Consider the following 20,358-nt stretch of genomic DNA (forward strand, 5'->3'; position numbering starts at 1 on the left):
AACAAATAGGCTAGCATTACTTTTTCTGTGATTTTTAAAATTTTTGCTTTCTGAGAATAGTCAGTTTCTCAAATCGAACTTTTGAGGCAGTCCAAGGTGTTTTTCATTGTGGAACCAATAAATCAGGATCATAATTTATAGTTATAAGTGTCTGCTTTTTATTCTATAGATATTTCAAGTTGAGACATAAATTCTAGACGACCTTCTAGATTAATGGTTAGTAGGTGGAATCGGCGGTACATTTATTTTCATAGACATAGTAAAAGCTTGTTTGCATTATAGTTATAATTAATTTCACGAAATCTCGGTTTACTTACAAGTAAATACTTTGTTGTGTTGCGGAGAAATCACGTCCTTGCCGAAGGATATTATTATAATACACTTTATATTTAAATAATGAATTCAGCCAAATGAGAGAAGTGATTTATGTAGATGTAATTAAACAAATGATATACATATTATTTAGATAGCGGGAATTTTAGTTTTATTATTTCGTAACGGTTTCAAGGTACAAATAACAGGAACTTTTAGAACAATGAAGATAGTTTCTATGAGTGAAATTCTAAATAAAATTTATGCAAACATAAAATGAGGTTAAAGATAATATAATTACTTTTTTGTTTATTATGTGTCATTGAAATTACTAAACTTAATATCCAAGTGGGTGAACTGAAAAAAAAAACAATTGATTAGAACAGAATGACGGCTGTTGAAAATTTACTTTTTTGGGCGGATTTTTTTTAACGCACTGCATAAAATTTGAAAATTTATTGAATAAACAATGGAACAAGTTTTAATTTGGTATACTTGCCTCTAACATTTATATTTAGTAAGTTTTAACTTCTCGAAGATATCGAAAATATCTTTAGGCATCTATTAGTTTTTGAGATTTTTAGAAAAATATTAAATTTTCAATTTTCAATTTCATGGTATTCTAAATGTATAGAAAAAATTGAGAATAGAAAAACACTTATTAAATACTATCTTTCTTCCTCTATCCGAATATGGAATCAGTTTCTTATTCGTTTCGTTTTTCAGCAGGTTAAAATTTTTAAATATACCTACCTAAACTTATAAATATTTTTGCGCGACCATTTACCTCATTTTCTGCTCCAGTGAGATATAACAATGATGTATATTGTTTAGAGACGTTTCGTATCGAAAAACCATCGTTAATGTCACTTTTATGGAGTGAGTATTTTTTTAATCGTATTTTTAAGTGTTTATTTTGTAAAATATTAATATCCTCGCATACAATTTTCTATATAATTTACATATTTTTTTAGTTGGATTTCACAAACTTATAAAAAATAAACCAATTTTAATGGAAAAAAATATGTATCAGAATAAAAGCTACAAAAGTTGGGGAAAAATGTCAACCCCAAAGTTACAACTTTGTCTTAATAAAAGTTATTGCTTGTTAAGAGTTTGATATATTTGTTCATATTTTGCTAACTTAATAACAATATTTTGTAAAAAATTGTATTTAATATTAAATTAGACCAAAAATACTATTACGAAAGCTTATATTATCGTATAGCTTTTCTAATAAACCCGGAAAAAGATAAGATTGACATCGCAAAATTATATATTTTTTTAAAAATACCAAAATAAGTTGATTTAACTAAAATTGCCTTTTAGTTTATTTAACAGTTCTACTGCAAACAGAATTGACAGTAAAAAACATACTTTCTAAAAACAAACTATCAATCTAACACAATCAAAAATCTAAAAAATAATTAATTATTATTTAGTTTTTCAATAGAGTTGAAAATAACTTTTAAACAATAATTTTTTTATGCATTCACAAATTTAAATGTATTTTTGTTGAATACGGTTGGCTTTAGAGATATTAGCAAGGTATACCTTTTTTAAGCAGAAAATTTATGGGAAAAGATTTTTCCAGCCCAAAGTGGCACAAAAAAGCCTTCTGAAGATACAACGAAATCGTCGATAAATTCGATTTTCTCATTCCATAAAACGAATACACTGAAGATGAATTTTTCGAGACAAAACGTCTGAATCTGGTTTGGGCTGAGGCAGTACAGTATTGGGGGTGACATGCAAAAAATGTAATAAAATTTCCAGGGTCGTATTTAAAAATATGAAGTTGATGATGGTCCTGGAGAGACGAAACGTTACATATAAAAATTGATTAAGCCACTCGATAGAGGGCAAAAAGTGACAATGAGAAAGTGTTCTTCTTTTTTCAATATTATCTCAAACAAGGCTGAAATGAAACAAAAATGAATTTCCAAAATTTCGTTTTTTCCAAATATTTCGAAAACTAATCATGTTAGCCTTGATTTTTTAGAGGCATAATGTTGGTCCCCTGATTACGCAACTTTGCCCCCATATAAGCTAGTTTGTATCTCTTACCGTTTTCTAGATCCCTGTAGTGAGAAGCGAATTTGTAGATGTATAGCCTGTATAGAATCCCAAAATTAAAAAATATATGTATATGAAAGAAATAATTGAGTGGTAAACATGAAAAAATTTTCGTTTTTTTTTGAAAAAGTTAAAAAAATAGATCGTTTTGAATAATTTTTTTTCGAAAACTATATTCAAAAACAAAGAAAATGAAAAAAAAAGCAACGCATTTGAACTCAAATAAATCATTTTGAACCGTCATCTTTTGACTTTTTGAAATTTTCTCAATTTTGGGATTCTACACAATATACATTCTCAAAAGTTTTCAAAATGGTATGTGAAATAAGCTAAATTAAAAAAAATTTTCTTTCAATAAAAAAAATTGAAAACGAAAAAACCACTGAAAAAATTTGAGGATTTATAAAAAATGTCAAAAAGTTTTTTATAACAAAAAAAAACTCAAAATAGGTAATAGAAAAATTTTCGTTTTTTTTTCGAAAATTGAAAAAAAAAACAGTGAAGATAGGTCCAGATAATTTTGATCTATTTGTTTCAAAAAGTACTCTTAATAACAAAAATTTTGAAAAAAAAACGTTCCGATAACTCAATTTTTAAAAAAGTTATGGTTATTTAAAAAAAAGCAATTTTTTTTAAAAATTCATAACTTTTTTTGAGGGGTGAATAAATTTGAAAAAATTCTCAGAGGTTTTCAATGTGGTAGAAAACAAAAAAAAAATTTCAGCTAAAGGGCTTAGGGCTTTCAGCGAAAGGGGTTAGGTTAAAAGTAGTCGATTTGGAGTGGAAAAATTATTTAAAAAAATTAAAGAGATATGGTTTTGAGGAGTTTTAACAAATCTTGAATTGGAATTAAGGACCAGATACAGGTAAGAATTTTGCTGCTCATACAGAAAAACCCAACATTTTTCGATACCTGCTGATAGTTTTTTGAACATTATCTGACGATATTATGAATCATAAAATTTCATTACACGACTGTGAAAATAAAATAGTATTTGCCGATCCTAGAACGTAAAGCGTACAATTCATTCATTAACGCATAATCAATTATGGATAAATTTAAGAACCTCGCCCACATTTTTTCTCGTTATTAATTAAATCAGAGCAACCGCGATTTCAGCCCGTAATTACCCACGTCATTACCCCGCGAATAACACGATCATACGACAATTCGCCCTTGCAAGGTTCACCGTACCGCAAAAAACCGACGTGACTCGCAACAAACAATATTCGCGGTTACCTTGCCGCCGATTCCAAGACGGAGAATAATTAAGTTGAAAAAATATAGTTCCTAAAGCAGTTCATAGTACCTAAGAATTATCTCCGAATACTGTTCTAGATCGGTGCACGACTGAGCGGATAAAAAAGTTACCGGCGACCTCAGCCATCATTCTACCGGGCTTTGTGAATACCAGCGGCACACTCATCGCGTTGCGGTTGCGAGTAAGTCGCAGAAAGGCGCGGTCCTTTCTCGCGGCCGCGGCCCGCGCGCCGTTGCCGGTTGGTGCAGAGGGCAACAAACCTGAAATTAAAAAGAAAAATGAGTTTTTCAAAGATTCACTTTCTTTCCTCAAATGAAAGGCGAAAATAAAATTTTAATAAGTATTTCGACGTATCTACAAATGTTTTGGACTTTTTTTGAAAATTCTAATGCATAATATAACCTAGTTTAACCATAGAACGTTTTTTTAGGTAGTATCTAACCTAAATTGGAAAAATGTTAAAAACTGACTAATTATTCGAAAACTATAGTTGGATCACATTCGATGCAAATAAATCATTGCCAGTCAAGGGATCCAGTGCCATACGCTTTTAAGGGTTTTAGAAATTGAATAATTTCTTTATACATTATGAAGGGACGAAGGGATCAGTTTACGTCTGGCACCCTTGTTCCTACAAAAATTCCTTTATTCTCATAAACGATTTATTTTAAATGTAATTTATTATAAATCCAATTTGTTTTTTAATTTCCACATATGTACTACATTTTACCTCTGTATGCGCCACTGTTGTTTACTTGTTTTTTAGAAGCGCTCTCTGTTTTACGATCAAGCTCGCTAGGTTATTATTTGACGTATAACCGACCACTTCGTACACTTGATGCACCAGGACGACTACAGCTACTACTAGAACACAGTGCGTATGCTGCGGTATTTCAGATTTAACATTGAATTTCATTTTAAATTTGAAATGGTTCATCTTACGCCTCCTAAAAATGATATGATTTTCCTTTAATAAAAGACCGACAATATTTTGCTCTACTTTGCATCGAATATGATCCTACTGCAGTATAAAAACTTCGAAATTCAAATGTGCCGAAGTATTTTAAAATTCAAAATATTTCAAAATGTCTAAACTGCATATTAATAATTGCAAGATGCACTGTAGACGAATCAACTTTGCAATTAAAAAAAAACAGCTGTAAAAATTGACAAAGTCCTTCAAGAAGGCTTTAAAATACAATTTATTGTACTTTAACGTGTTAAAACACGTTTCTGAAGTCGTTCTAATCTATTTTATTGCCTTCTGAATCTGCTTCGACATACCCTGACATATTTTACAGCAAATTTTAAGTTTTTTTTAAACTAAAGATTATACGAGGCGTTTTTAATATATTTGTTTCTAATGTCCACTATTGTGATGTATTTCTTCGCTTTTTATGTATTTTGAATGTGCGTTGATATATCTTAACATATCACAGTAAGATTTTTAACGCTATTTTGTTGTATTTCGTTTTTTTTTCGTATATTACATACATTAAAGTATTTCACAGGGTATTTGATTGTCATTTTAATACTTTCTGAAACCGTTTAGATGTACTGAACATACTTTTACATCTAATGCCATTTTGATATATTTTATCGGTTTTTTTTTATACAAGGTAACTCGACCCTGTGCATCTTGTGCACGTGCGTTGTGTATTACAGTATTACTTGCGACATTGACTGTGAAGGAAGTGGGTGTATCTAAAGGCGGGTATCCACTTGTGGCAATGCTCCGTAACGTAACAATGAACATGTTACGGCCTGTTGCAAAAGGTGACACGGTTCGCTGCGAAAGTATGTGTGGTTTTGGTCGTATCATTGATTTCGTAACGTAACAAACTAAGGTTACGAGACGACACAAGAACATAAACTCGCAGTATGAACCCGACTGCAATAACTGATTCGTCACTGCAATTGCAGTTAGTAGCAGCGTTATATTTTTTTATTCATCATACAATTTTGATGAATAAGAAACGGAAATCTCCGCGATGGTGGATCTCAAAACTGTATCAGAGTAGGGCGATATATAGTGGATCAAGTTTGTTGGCGGATTTAAAATTCCAACATATAAGTGGACTGTACAAAAACTTCGTCAGAATGAACCCGACTGATTTTGCGCAAACACAGAAAAACACACTCTTCCTAGTCACTGTAGAAAACTGACTGACCACAGACTATATACAAAAGACTGACGAAACAAAAAGTAAGACAAAATCACAAATAGGCAACAGGTACTGTTGCATCCCTTTGATGCAACGACTAAAAACCGACAACTGATGGTTCGTCCCGGATTAGTTACGCGTGTCAAATTTGTTACACGTACCATGCAACAATTTTCCATCTCCACTAGCTGTAACGTAACATGTTCGGTGTTACGTTACGGGGCATTTGACACAAATGGATACCCGCCTTAACAGTACCTTGTGGCGTATACTACGGGAACAATTATTACACCCTTTTCATGTTCAAAGAGTTCAGGCTTTAAATAACAATGATTTTCAACCCCGTCTGGAATTCTATCAGTTGTTTCGACATCAAATAGCATCGACATCGACATCAAAGATCCAGTGCTTTTTACGGATGAATGATGTTTTATTGGAGACTGCATACTAAATTTCCATAACATTCACTATTTGTGTGATGCAAATCTTCATGTTGTACAGAGATATCGGTCCCAGCAGCGGTTTTCAGTATTTTGATATACATGTACTTCACAGTGTATAAGAATATTATGACTTCAAAGTCCTTTTTGTCTATTTTATTGCTTTGATATTTTACAGCTGATTTGATGTTTTTTAAAAGGTTCTAAAGCTGATTTGAAGAATTCGTATATGCATATTGAAGCTATTTTGTGTTCTAATTTCTTTTGAAGCTGTTCGTTATATCTTATCGTACTCCTCAGCAAATTTGAAGGATCTTTGTGCTATCTAAAGTTACTCTGACTTTTTTAAAAGTAATTTTGATTTATATTAATGCTTTTTGACATGTTTTACAGTTGATTGAAGAATTTTGATACATTTTGAAGGTGTTTTGATTTATCTTAATTTATTTCACAATGGATTTAGAGATTTATGCATTCTCAAGTTGCTATGACATTTCTAAAACCGTTATGATCCATTCTAATGTATTTTGATGTATTTCCAGGCTCTTCCCATGATTTCTGAAATCATTATTATAACCTAACCTGATTTTAGAAGGTTTATGACAACAATTTACTTAGCAAATGCCATGTCATATGTGAATGCAACAACAAAGGTAGTATTCATTGAAAGAATTGCATGTTTCGCTATGGTAGCGCCTAAAAACACAGTAATTTGCAATATAATGGTTAATTTTGAATTTGGTTTAACACAAATTAATGTATTAACATTGTATTTTCTGGTTAGTGAATGTTTATCTCGTTACATGTATCTACTATTTCTGTATTAACATTCCATAACAATTTTACCCAAAAATAGCCAATTTGGTGACGACGTGGCAACGCTGGCTCCAGATTATTTGACCGCGGAGCGCTACCTGCGTACGATTCAAGGCCGCCCCGGATCACTTTCGATTTTTGTGCCGAATTATGTCATAGCGACGTTGGGTGTGCCCACCAAACGGATGAATGTGAGAACTTTGTCTGTTACGCCCGCTGATCACTCAGCACTCGTCCACAGAGTGCTCGGCCATGCAGAACGCTCTTCGTCTGGTGGAATGGGTACTTCGCCCAACGCTAATGGACGCATTAGGAATGATTTTCGAGACGTATCGAAATCGATTATCTTATGTAAGAGGTAGATACTTGGAATTGCATATAAATGGTGCCTTTTTTAGACTAAAGCAATAACTGGGGACGGATTTAATGTTTTATAGGTTAAAATGGGCTCATTTAATGATTAGTTGCGATTGTTGTTGTGAAAGATATTCGAATTAATTTTTTTTTTCTAAACAATTTTATCAAATGCAGTCAAACAATGGGTCTTTAATCATCTAGATACACAAAAGATGTCTAACCTCACAGAAAAGGCAGTTGACTAGGTATTGTTGGTACAATTCGATGCTAGTTGGGGTATCTAGCCCATAGGCTAGTTGTTTCCCGTAATATCAGAACTTTGGTACCTATCTCATCTGTGGAATTAGATATCTTTTAAATATCTAGATATCTGGTATGAAAAAACATTAAATTAATAAAATCTTTTTTTGAAAAAAAAAATTTTGAATTAATTTAGACCTTTAAATAGAGGGCTCAGAAGCTAATCAGTGTAAAACTCGATTTTCTTGTTTAAATGTATGAAAAAAGAAAAACTATTTCTATTTTCATTAACATTTATCAGTAATTTAGAATATGGTTTAAAATAAGGCTAATGAAATCGCCAGTTACGACTATTTATGTTGGGATTGGTAGGTCTAAGTAAAATAATATTTCCAAATGACTTTATCTTGTTTGTGGAAAATTTTACGGAAAAATTATTTAGGATAATGTTGCAGTCACTTCAAGTGTCATTAATTTACTTACAAATTTAAGTTATAAAATGAGTGTTTTCATGTTACAAGCAGACTACGATGCTTCCTTTTTTCATTTATGAATATCTTGGGTCCACTGTATTTTTTACAAGGGGGTACTAAAGAAAATAATTAGTTTGCCAAATGAAATTGTTAAAAAAGACGTAAATCTTTGATTCATTATTAGGAACAAAACGTTTGTAGTGTCCCTCGTATATAATAAACTCTTCATTGAGCACATATACAATGCGTCCCATTCTGAAGAGGAAAAAACACACATGTATTTTTTTTTTTAGTATCCACAAGCAAAGTATCCAAATTTTTTGAAGTTTCGAAAAGTTTCACTAAGAGATATTGTTAGGAAATTCAAGAATAAGTAAAGAGTAAATGTAAAATTTCAATTGTTTTTCAAAAATACAATATTATGTTTTTTCATATCAGTACGACTACTTGAACACTCCTATGATTCTCGTAATTAAACCAGAAACTGACTAACGAATGATAACTAATTAAAATCAATTGAATTCAGATCTGGACATCTGTGAGGTCAGAAAATTCGATAATCCTGCTTTATAATATATTATAACTATAGAATTCTGTTTCCCAAAATCCCAGCACCTTGCAAGAAATTTGAAAAAAATAATTTAATTTGTAATATTTCGGTGACGTTTTATGGTTTCCTAGAAGTACCGATTCAAATTCAATGGATTTTTGTTAATTATCTGTTGTTAAACAGTTTCTGATATCATTACGAAAATCATAAATATACTTAAGCTGTCTAAATGATATGAAATAAGATAATTTTTTTTTTAAAAACAATTGGAATTTTCATATTTACAATCTTCCTGAGGTTACTAGTAATCATTTTTAAACTTTCTGAAAAATTGAACATTTTATATGTGTATAAATTCTAGAAAGTAGTAACTTCTAAAGAGTATGACAACCAATAGAATTTTTATAAGAATGGCATTTTATCGTAAATTTACAGTTAAGAAAGTTTTTTTCATATCAAGGACACAATCGTGTGACACATCGTATATTCATCTATTGCAGTGGCATTTTTTACAATAATTTTATTGTTTTTAACTTTTACAATAAAGAGGTCATAAAAAATATAATTATCCACTTATATGTCTCTTTGTTTAAGAAATGAACATTCTCCTTATTGGTTATATAAAACAAACGAAAAGTGGAACTCGGAAAACAACTTTTATTTATCCCCGAAATGGCGTTTTGAAAGTAAAAAACGTTAATTAATATCAACAATGTCACTGGATTATAGGTGTCTTTTCCAAAAATTATAAACAATTAAGTAATTAATTTTCTTTGCAAAATTCATCAAAATAAATGAGACTGGAAAAAGGTAGGTACTTGTATTGGCTGACTGTACTTCATAAATAATAAATACATAAGAATTCTTGTAATAAAAATCTCGTAAATATTCAAATTTCAAGTATAATTGTATTTTTTACTTAAATTTAACTACCTTTTAATTAATTAATTATGTATATGTGAGTTGTTAAATGATTTTATAAATATATCAAATTAATAATATAATATTAAGGAAGTTATTTATAAAATAATTAAATATATATCACCAAATAGGTTTTTTTAAGAAAAATAGTCGATATAATAAAATAGAATACATTCACTAATTGTTCAAAACCTTGACTTCTCTTAAAACCGCAAGAATCGTAATTTTTACCGTCCGTTGCTACAACAGGGAAAAAACATGATCTTTTCTCTGACTGACACTAACACCTCTTTTTTTGTTGGCTACAAGTTAAAATGATTAATAACGATTATTAAATCATATTCGTGAACCGAGCTAAAGGTCAGACATATTTCGATTGCGCCTTATCCACAGGAACAGTGTATAATTAATTAATCCGCTATTTGCGTTTATTAGATCAGTATCTTACATCCGTACTTGCTTCAGGCAAAAAAAAAAAAATCGTTAAACTGCAACAATGATCAATGAAGTCAGTAGGAGTAGTAAGCCATTGTTCAAAGTTGTACGTACTAAACTGAGAACAGCTGGTTTCAGATAATGAAAAAAAATGTAATTTTTTAAGGTAGTTTTATAAAATACATGAGTTTTTGAATCAAAATATTTCATTCTAATTTTCAAACAATATAATACTTTAATTTCTGAAAACTTCTGACAAAAGATCTGAAACGTTTCGTCGAATATTAAAAAATTAAAAAATTTTAACGGTGAAATTCTTGCGGTATATGGTGCTAATCCATTTTTTCAAAAAAATATGTTTGTAACATAATAAATTCGACAACAGAGTGAGATATTTGCAGCGGCTCCTTATAGCTCTTAAAAACTAACAATTTTAGATACAGAAGTGGACCGATATGTGAATAAAATAGAATAATAAAATTTTAGAAAATCAAGTTTAAACTTTCTAAAAATGATCGTATTATAAAAAATGACCTGTATAAAATATCGATATTAGCTAATACAGGAGTCTTTGCCTTACATTTGCCTATAACTCTATCAAATATTTTTGCTCTAAGTATTAGTAGTTGAAAGTTAATACAACTTCTTCGAGGTCATGTTTTTTCTAAAATTCGAAGAATTTTCTACATAACTTGGCAACCCCGTACTAAAATGATAAACTGTTTATATTGCTATATATAGAAATTTTTCGGAAATCGATGTTTAAAAATACACAGGGTGTTCCATTTAAAAAATCTAATATTTGGCGTGTCCCATTTTTACTTATCACCCTGTATATATGAAATGAATTTTGTAGTTTAGGTTTTTTGATTCTGTATAGCTTTTATATAAAAATTTTTTCTGTATTATGAGTAACAAGGGAGTTATTTTCTCACACTAGTGCCCACCCTGTATGTATGTAGTTTTTCCTGTTTGCATCATGCCATGACTTAAAGCTTAAAGCCCTCTGTTGTGTCGAATTTATTGGATTTTCCACCAGATCTAACATGGCATTCAAATAATTTTCTTCATTTGTAACGCTTACTGGTCTTCAACTTTTTCCTCGATCTAACGAGCATTCAAATAAAAACGTGGTCAAGTTGGTTCTGAAAATTTGGACGTAGGGCGTAGCGTATAGCAAATAAACTTAAACGTCANGATTGTTTCCATACATATCAGCGTATTTTGAACAATATTATAAATAATTTCCTTGAATGAGTTAATTGATATATTGGTGTACGGGAAATGTTGCCAAAATGCAGCCATAGCATCGTATTTTCGTTGGGTAGATATTTTAAGTAAATAATCTGATTAAATGTTCGTGTGATGTCTCAATACTCCGACGGATATTTGGCTCTCCTAGGAAAGTATTAGAAACACGTGTTGTATGTACATTATCATTTGAGCTCTGTCTTAATTTTTATGTTTTTTGACGAAGTTTGGATAAATATATAGAAATTTATGCAAATCTCTACTGTGTACTACTAACAGTACAATAATGTGTCCAAAGTTTTATTGTCACTATTTCATAAGTATCTGATGCTTGCTTAATATGGTTTAGTTTGTGGAAATTGCCATATTCTTAGACTAAACTCTGTATTAACATCATTACTTTTCCATGTCGATTTCTACTTATTTCTTAAAATTATCCAATCCGTTCGTTCCAGACCATAAACCTCGAAAAATTCTTCAGACACCAGTTGTCCCTATAGGCCTCACCTTGGAATTACAGATTTAATTACCATTTTAGGATCGTTGCACAAAATCTGTTAATAGTGGCGAAATACCGCGCAACCTTTTGTTGCTTTTCTCATATTTAGACGACGTGCAAGCTGGTTTTGTGTAAATTATGGGGCTCTTATGTGGTCTAAACGGTGGAAGTTGATGGGCGAGAGCAGGAAATATGACGAAACGACCTTGGGTAAATAATAACGCCTTTAATCACTCAAAATTCTCGAAAACAGTGGTTAATTAGTTTGAACTTTATTTGAGATTTATGTATAGCTTGTTTAGTTTAATTTATATCTCAATTTAATGGACTTATTATCATTGTTGGAGCTACTTTAGCTTTAATAGAATCATTTAGATGTACTTAACGTGGGTAAGGTCTCATAGGTATGATAGAATATACAGGGTGTAAGTCTATAACGTGTCAAAGACGAAGGAGAGTTTTTCTCGACCAAAATTTTTATATAAGCATATACTATAGACTCTCCGAAGCAATAAAATATAACGAGATTCATAGGCGTCCTTAAAAAGTTTTCTGCTAAAGGTAAAAAATAATAATAATTTGTATATAATGTGTACTAAATTTCTATTATACAGGGTGGGCCATTAGCGTGAGAATGTAAAATAACTCCCTTGTTACTCATAATACAGAAAAAAAGTTTATATAAAAGTTATACAGAATCAAGAAACCTAAACTACAAAATTAATTTGATACATTGAAGAGTAAAAACGGGACACGCCAAATATTAAATTTTTTAAATTCAACACCCTGTATATTTTTAAACATATGGATTTCCTAGAAAATTCTATATATGGCAATATAAACAGTTTATCACTTTAGTGCGGGGTTGCCAAGTTTTGTACAAAATTCTTCGAATTTTGGAAAAAACATGACCTCGTAGAAGTTGTATTAACTTTCAACTACTAATACTTGGAGGAAAAATATTTGACCGAGTTATAGGCAAAAACTCCTATATTAGCTAATAACGATATTTTATACATGACATTTTTTATAATAGGATCATTTTTGGAAAGTTTAAACTTGATTTTCTAAAATTTTTAAAATGGAACACCCTGTATTTTATTGTTCTATTTTATTCACATATCGGTCCACTTCAACTTTTATTAATCATGTTCTATATCTAAAATTGTTAGTTTTTAAGATATAGCAACAATTTTTATTATTTTATGGAATAAAACAAATAAATATTAACTAATAAAATTAACTCAAAATGGAATAATAAATTATGAACTGACAAGTTGACACCATGTAACAGTTTTTTCCAAAAACCATATTGTGGACCGAAAATAATAAAAATTAGGTTTTTCCAGAAATATTGCTACATCTTAAAAACTAACAACTTTAGGTGTAGAACATACTTAATAAAAGTATAATTGGACTGATATGTGAATAAAATAGCACAATATAATACAGGGTGTTCCATTTTAAAAATTTTAGAAAATCAAATTTAAACATTCTTAAAATTACCGTATTATAAAAAATGCCCTGTATAAAATATCGATATTAGCTAATATAGGAGTCTTTGCCTATAACTCTGTCAAATATTTTTGCTCGATGCCATGTTGTAATAATATTAGTAAACAAAATATCCCACTTATTTTTCCCTTTCGCCATTGTAATATGAATGATTAATATGTTAGAAGGTGTCTACGTAATAATAAATTAAAATTACCTGAATCACACCAAATTCCGCATTGATGCACTGCACTGCTAGACAATTTGTCAACAACTGAAATTTATGGACTGTCGCTCACTGCGGCTGTGTGTGTGCGTCGTTTGCCCGCGCGCGCTTTCTTCAACTGGGCGACCTGACTTGTATATGGGTATGGTTAAATAAATATGGGAACAATTTTTTAAAATATTTCAATGATTGATAATATTTCAATTGCATAGCGACCGAAGCTGGTACAGTATGTACCAGCTGTTTGGTCTTCAATTGAGGTCGGAACGACTATACCCTTAAATTCTTTGTTTTTGAAATAGTTGCAACTCTATGATTTATGTAACCTCACTGGGATTAAACTACACCTCCAATATCTAGCAAATAGCTCAATTCTTCAGTTTTAGCGAGAAAAATATGTATGATAGAATTTTGGATATTTTCCAACCAAGTAAATAATTAACTTTTTTTAACTCGTGAAAATATAACTTATTTAATCATTTGGTGATATAAAATTGCCCATGTGCCTCCTTTATTACATTTTTCTTTCCACAGAAAATCGATTTTGTAAAAGATTTAACTCTACTTGATACCTATTATTGTTTAATAGGCATTTTAAACAAAAAAGGGCAACATTTAGACAACAAAGAAGTCAACAATATTACAGAACTTTAGAAACATTTGAATCATTAAATTCAAGAGTTTTTCTGAAAGCGAGTCGCGAGAATGCAAAAAAGCAGATATTTTTTATTTAAACAACAATGGGGGATCTATTTAAAATAATTAAATTAATTTGCTGCTCGTTCAGATTGAAGTTCAAGGTCACTTTTAGCAAGTGGCAACAAATCCTATAAATTAAACAATTTCCAAGAAATACGAAAAAACTATATTGTGTCTAGTAAGTATGGTCTTCATATAAAATTAAAATTAATCTAAACTCATTAACGCCTTATTACGACCTTACATTATTACATGCATAAAATCTCATTTACCAACGCTGCGTATGGTTTAACTAATACCGAAATTTTAATATGTTAATGAAATATGGGTGTGTGCTTCATGGAAATACGAAAAAATCTTGTAACTTTCATCGTTACATGCGATTTAATTAAGACAGAACTTCTGACACTGACCCAATTATTTCTCGATTTCGGTTAACAATTCTTTTATCGACTTTTTGATCGATGCGTGTCTCGCGTGGCGTTACATAAAAATTTTCATGGATCGTAACAGAATTTTAATGGAGCAGTATAGTGTTATCAAAATTGCATCAGATCGTTAATCATTAGAAATGGTCCTGTCAATCAGAAGCTGGAAATAATTGAAAGCTTGCGAAACGTTTTACGGTTCGTTTCATTTCAATTCTTGTACAGGGATGGCCAGAAGTACGGAATAAAATTAATATCTTTTGAATGACTTAATTTTTTTAAAACGCCGAAACACGTTAACTGATTTAGATTTTTTCCCATCTTTCATAATAATTTTTTTCTTCAACCCCCTAACCCCCAGCTACCCCTACTTTTTTTTCAAATGGAAACATAAGGCATGAGGGGGCTCGTTGAAAATGCTTATAGAAAACCGAATACATCCATACCAAATAAACAAGTTTTATTTTTTCAATAACAAATTTTTTTTCATTTAGAAATTGAAACAACTAGATAATTTACAAAAATAAATTCAATGTCTCAAATGCTGAAAATGTCCTCCATTCACTATTTGGCATTCTCCAAGACGATAAAAGCTGTCCACAGCATTCTGAATGACTTCAGCTGGTAAATTATGCATCTCCGCCCTAATGTAAATAAATGATTCAGTTTTCAAAATGTCAATTAGTGACAAATTTCTCATTGCCATAAAATTTTGGAAAACAGTTATTTGATATAACAGAAAAATAAAGCTTTCTATTAGTTTCACGCATTTTTTTCTCTCAGTATGAGAAAGGATTTAAGGGTGTTTCGTTTAAAAAATTACAAGTATTTTTTAATGTAACGTTCAACTGCTTTGTGTTTTTTTTTTATTTAGGGATAATTCTACTGCCAAAATATAATATGAAAGACACTATACGAAGATTATATTTAATAACGCTTCTTAGTAATCGATTTACAATTTTTTCATTTAAACGACGAAATCGTACCATTTATTAGGAATCTAGAGCATACTTTCTCTAACGACGTGTATTTATAAACATTATGTAATGAGTGATCCACATTTTTTTGAAATTCCGATTGGACAATCGCGCAACTAAAACATTTGTCTTGTAATTTTTACATCGCGCGTCGATCGCGAAACAGTTTCTATAACATTTATAAATTGTCAAATGTTTTCCAAAGCCATGTGGGATTTCAAAATTAAACCGTGACAGTTATGTAAACAGAATCATTATATCTACGGAATTATTTAAGATTAAACATTTTTTTCTGCAATGTAGGGTAACATTAGGTCAGTCATTTTATTATAAATATTGTTGAGTCAATCACACAGCAGCTAAGGTTGAAGTCTGTTGTAACTAACTTTCATCCACACTTCCTTTCAGTTATATTTTTTTCGAACATCTCATAGTGCAAATGTCTGAATAGAAAAATGCGGATATATCGTTGAAAATTGTTGCCAAAACCGTACAGGAACTTTACAGTTTTAAAGCAATCAAGATAAATCGAGACGGCGAAAACATTTCTTACAAAACTAATTAACACCAAATTGAATAACAAAATTATCTCTAAGTGATTTATAATTCATGGTCACGCGTACACTTCGCGTATGTTAACACATATAAATTCAATTGACCTAGATACCGTCTAGCGAGCAAAACGTAAAGAGAAAATTTATAGACCAAGAGATATTACAGAAAGACTATTTATTTTAGTCACTACTTCATTTCCTATTTTTAATTGTTTAATAGTGGTGATATGGTCAGAATATATTGGACCCAGTCATATACTGAAAAATGTACAACAACAGCTTCATCAGACTCTTCAGTTAATCTATGCAAATATTTAATATCAGATTCCTGATAATCTTATTTATATTAAGAAATTAATCCAAAAAAAACTGTAATTTTTCACAAGACTNACAACAACAGCTTCATCAGACTCTTCAGTTAATCTATGCAAATATTTAATATCAGATTTCTGATAATCTGATTTATATTAAGAAATTAATCCAAAAAACTGTAATTTTTCACAAGACTCAGTATCTGGAAGATCGTTAACAAAAAAGTAAAATCGAAAGCGGTCCTAAGTTAGAGTCTTGTGGAACACCTAGGAATAGAGGATATGACCGAGAAGTAAAATTATAAAATCTAATCGTAATTGTTGCAACAAAATAGTCGTTTATTTTATCGAAAATTTTTGAAAATCTGTAAATATGAGGATAACTTCTAGCATCTAGCTATTCTGACATTGACAAAAAACAATGCTTCCATATAGATGCATACATCATTTTTACTTTTGTAAAAAGTAAAATTTTGAATGCCATCCACATCCATGATGAAGAAGTCTTCTAAGACTGCGTTTGAGATCTTCTTCCCTGACTGAAGAACACATACATTTTTGTACGGAAATAATCTCCAAAGGTGTTTACAATATGACCTTGACGCAAGGAAGGCCTAACGAACCTTTTTTTCTGTATAGTTTCAAAGCTTTTTAAGGTTGTAAACCAAACAATGTTCGGTATTGTTTATGAAGGGTTTAGTTAGAGGCTCACAGTTGAACCTATGATGTCTAAAAGATGCATAGTTTGATTTTTTTATATCTCTCACGAGCATTGACTTTAGCATTAATATGGACATAAAATAATAACTTTTCCGGAAACTGTCAAAGTCTTAATTTTTTTTATTCTAGTACAAAAAAGTCTTTTTCATACAGCTGTTCACCACAGATTATCCCAGATGTTGAGGAAAGGTAATTCTTAAAACTATTTCTTCTTCTGTAGCTCCAATTATGCTACAAGAACTTTCGATGGATCATCGTGATACTGACACCGATGGAACAACTAAAGACACCTCGCTGCAAACGGTTCGAAAATTGTTTCTGCTCAAAGCTGTTCCTTCTATTTATCTTTCGTCTCTTTCCTTGGACGTATGCCCTGAAACTGGTGGTTTGAGGACAGGAATTCTTCTGATGGTCATCGAATCGTTCGAAATGGGTTCGAGTTTCTGGAAAAACAACGAACTATCTGTGAGCATTTGAAATTGACTGCAAGAACACTAAATTCAAATAGGGGATGCTGTTGATAGAAGCGGGCTACTGCAGAAACAAACCTGTGGTTACGAAGTCGCTTTTGCATTCGGAAATAGCTTCTTTACTCGCTCTATCCTCTATCTATGAAAGCAAAAACGATATTCAGCAACCTAGAATCAGAAATAACTGTTTTTCACAGTTGATTCTTCCTCATTCCGACGCCACTTTAACTTTAATGGTTAGTCGCCATAGTTTCTGTCTTAGATGTGTTCTAATAACAGAAGACTTTTGGTCCCCTCTGTTGCCCTACAAGCGCCAAATACCTCTTTGGCGTTTTATTAATTTGATCAGGAGATAGACCCCAACAAACCGACTTAATTCGCGAGTGCCTCGATATACAGAAACAATTGCCCAATCCTCCCACCATCCGCCGGGCTTGACACCAACAGACCCGTCGCCGTCTGCGCCGCCACAAGCAATGACATTTCAATACCGACTATGCAAATGCCTCAATTGTTACGGTAATTCTCGTAATCGATTAAATCATAGGAGTTATCTGGAGTCGGAGTCAGTTTTGCGCCGCTACGCCTCGCCCGCAGTATGTAGGATACTTTCGATTTTTACGAAATGCGGTGGAAATGTCTCGGCCGGTGTTGGTTGTGGATATATTAACCCACATTTCGCAGATCAGGTTCCGTGTACGTTCAAAAATCGCAGAAAATGACTTGTAATGCTATCTTACTGGATCTATGAAAGTAGTTCTTAATGAAAGTGCAAAACGTAGGTCACTTTTTGTGTCCTTTTGGATTAGGAAATCGGGAATATTCTGCAGTTGGTCAAATCCATAAACGACAATCGTTCCCACATTTAACATTTGTTAAATCTTTTTAAATAAAAATATTCCTCTTTCAACTGTTCGTATAACTTTAAAACGTTTTTAGTTAGATACTTCATATAGCTGTTTTACATTGACAATTTATTCATGAATAAATTGACGAAGATCTTCATGAATTAATTCACGAATTTATTGGTAAACAGTGTGGTTTTACACTGCTACAGATTTTGTCAAGTTTTTAGACGTATGAATCAGTTCTACCAATGAATCAAAGAAGCAAATAAATTTCAAAAAAGTCTCCTTTCCACTCATAATTGTAGTGATACAACAGCGGTACCGTTCTGACACATATTATATAAATATTAGTTTTTGTAAGTAACAAATCAGTAAAAACAATACAAAACTAGTACGACGCCACACAATTATTTACATATTCCAATAACATAACCTCATTACTGATCTGAGGCTGGAAATCTGTTNTTTATTTTAAATAAAATACAGTATATCGACAGCTGTACTAAATAGAAACTGAAAGAGAGATGAACAATCTTGGCATTATTACCAGTACCTCCTTCCATAAAAATATTTGTCACAATCTCTATTAGCTCCGCCCTCAAAAATTCCCCATACTAATTGCACTAATGCACATGGTTGCGAATATATATGGTTTGAGCAGCCTGACCCAATTTAACTATTCAAGCGAATTAATCCGTCTGGAGCAGTTTGAGCCCTATAAATTTTTAGTGAATAAATACGTCTGGAGCAGTGAAAGGGTTAAAATCATTTTTGAACCGTCCTTTCTGATTTTTTTTACAGTTGTACATATTTGTAAGAATCCCCTGTACGTTCAACAATGATTCCCCCGTATATTAACTTATTATGTTTTTAATTCTGGCTTATTAGTAGGTTTACTTTTAATTTTTTTTTACAAATAATTAGGTACTTAATGTACTTAATATTTTTTTATTTCTACAGTTGTCTTTGTGTGTGTTTGTTTATACAGGGTGTTTCAGAAAGACCTCCCGTAAATTTAGGGGGTGATAGTACAACAAAAAATAAGAAGGAAATATTCGTAAAAATTCTATTTAAAAATTTTTATTTTGTTACTTTTTATCTCGAAAACAAGAGGTAGACATATAGTTCATAAAACAAAAAATTCTTATTTTTTGTTATACTATCACTGAATTTACGGGAGGTACCCTGTATATTTATTTATTTTATTTATTTATTTATTTATTTTAATTACAATATCCAACGGGCAATGCCCAGTTACAGGATAAAATTACAAACTAAAAAAAAAAGTAATAAAAATAGATGAAAGAGATAAAAACTATTCTTAAAACAAAATAAATACCACAAAACATAATATCTAAAAGAAACAGGGAGCACACAGATAATATTAAAACGCTAGGTATAATACAACACAAACAAATGCAAATTGGTGTCTATACATTAAAATGTTTACACAAGTCAAAGAAAGAAAAATACGAAATATACAACATGTAAGCAATACTACGCTAAAGCTAAAAAACACACTTAGATAAATATAACGTAAACAGCATAAAAAAGTGAATATTAGGAACATACATTAAATATCTAAAAACTGGTCAGCAAGGAACTCATCAAAATTGTAAAACGCTTTTCTCTTAAGACATTTTCTAATTCTGGCCTTAAAATAGTCTGAATTTAGTGATCGAATCTCAGATGGTCTATTAAAGAATTTAATGCAAAATTAATTTGTGCCATCTCTGGATTTCGCTAATCTATGATATTTAGGCCTAATATTGTGTCGCTCTCTTGTATGATGAAAATGAAAATTGTCTTGTCGAACAAATCTATTCTGATAATT

This window comes from Anoplophora glabripennis, unplaced genomic scaffold (genome assembly GCF_000390285.2).
Source record: "Anoplophora glabripennis isolate ALB-LARVAE unplaced genomic scaffold, Agla_2.0 scaffold195, whole genome shotgun sequence".
NCBI lineage: Eukaryota > Metazoa > Arthropoda > Insecta > Coleoptera > Cerambycidae > Anoplophora > Anoplophora glabripennis.